Here is a 2,052-nt window from a genome sequence, read left to right on the forward strand (position 1 = left end):
TCACCTGTCACCTGTAGGGAAAGAAAATGCAGGGGATTTAAGCCCTTCATTAGAAAGGAGCACCATGATGTCACGGTGAAACTAACTAAAAGCGAACTAAGTCAAACAAGAACCACAAGAAAAATGTGACTGTAAATAAAGTGTGAATAATTACGAGAATCAATCAGAAAGTTCACTGGTAATCTGAAATGACGTGACTATTAAAAATACGTTCTACCTTCCTGCCTGGAGCGTTTAAATGTTGTTCACAGCTCAACACTTTCTCTCATATTTTAGAGTCTTTACCTTGGGCCGGAGCTTCCTGCCGTCATGTGGTAGTTATAAGTAAAGCTAAATCAAAACTACAACATTAAATCAGAATGCAGTATCTCACTATACTTCACTTGAGCTTTCATGTTTTCAGTGTTGCTGGTGTTGACCCCACCCTTGCGTTACTATGGCACCAGCAGCTGTTGGGAGTCATCAATTTAACCCTTGGGTGTAAAATTACAGTGAGTACGATGACCTGGCTCATTCCAACACACACACACACACACACACACACACACACACACACACACACACACACACACACACACACACACACACACACACACACATCCTTTCAGTGTTTCTACATGATTTTCTTTCATACCCTCTTCACCTCTCATTGAACCCCTACATTGTTTTGTATTTTAGCTGGATATAAACTCATCCACCGTGACTCCGACATGTAGCATGTTATAAAAACTTCTTTCAGTGAATATAATCATCACTATTGATCACACTGATGATTGACTACATTTTACAGTAGACTCAGCAGAGAAACTGCATGTCTCCCAGCTCGTCTGTCAGCTCAGTGACTCTGCTGGTTCCCACAAATATTAGGCTACAGGAAGCTTAATAGAGACGCTCACACACACTTTGAATCAGTCCAAAGAATTCATTATTACCTCAAACACTAAGTAACACCTGTGTTAAAATGTTGTTTCATCACATGTAAGAATAACAGATTTAAAATAAATGTAATAACTTTCACTAACATCAATCAGAACAAACACATTTAAAGCTTCGTTAACATTCAGCTCAAAACATTAACTCTCATTAAAAGTGCCACTGCTGTGGAAACACAAAACACACACACACACATGCACATTCATGAACATACAAACACATGAAAGCACAATAGGTCAAATGTAACCACAGAAAATCTGATGATGGCACAAAACCAGGCTTACAGTGAGAGCTGCTGTAGCTGCGTCCTCTGATTTAACCTGAAAGTGTGTGTGTGTGCATTTATATGTCTTTGTTTGTCAATGTGTGCATGTGTTTGTGTGTTTGTGTGAATGTTTGTGTGTCCATCAGTGACATGTCATTCAGCCTCTTGTTCTGGTGATAGCCGGCGCCACACACAGACTGACAGACAGTAATGTTTTGATTCACCACAAGATGGCATCAGAGACCACTTTACATCACTTTACATTCACAGTGACCATTTTAAGTAAAAAACCCATTATGACTAATAGTAATAAACATAATTCATGATAGATTAAATCTGACGTCTGTCCAGACTTTGTTATTCTTTAGCTCCTGTCCCGTTGTTAGATTTAGCTGTGTGTATTCCCAGGTGTCTCTCCTTGGCCCTCATCAGCTCTTGTATTTATTCCCTCAGTTTGCCTTAGTCCATTGTCACATCATCTTGTTTCCTGCTTATCGTACCTCCTATTTTGTAATTTTCCAGAGTTCAAGTCGGTTTCCTAGCTGCCAGTGTGTCTGTTTTTTTGGCATGTTGGTTTTCCATCAATAAAAGATTATGTCATTTGAATGCCTGCCTAACTAAGAGGTCTTCATTAAACCTGACATCCAGAGAAGTTCTTAAGTCCCCACATGGTTTGATCGTGTTCTGGTCCTAATGGTGGCAGTGAAACCTCACTGTTAATGCATAAGGCCGGAATTCACAGCAGTATGAGGACCTGATTCGTGACGTCTAACACGGATCAAAAAAGTCTGTTTATATGCAGATGACATTCTGATTTTGTGTTCACATCGACAACAAGCAGTTTTCCAGCACAA

Source organism: Rhamphochromis longiceps, linkage group LG4, assembly GCF_057381845.1.
Source record: "Rhamphochromis longiceps isolate RC_006_pf linkage group LG4, R_longiceps_female_GT1.1, whole genome shotgun sequence".
NCBI classification, from domain to species: domain Eukaryota; kingdom Metazoa; phylum Chordata; class Actinopteri; order Cichliformes; family Cichlidae; genus Rhamphochromis; species Rhamphochromis longiceps.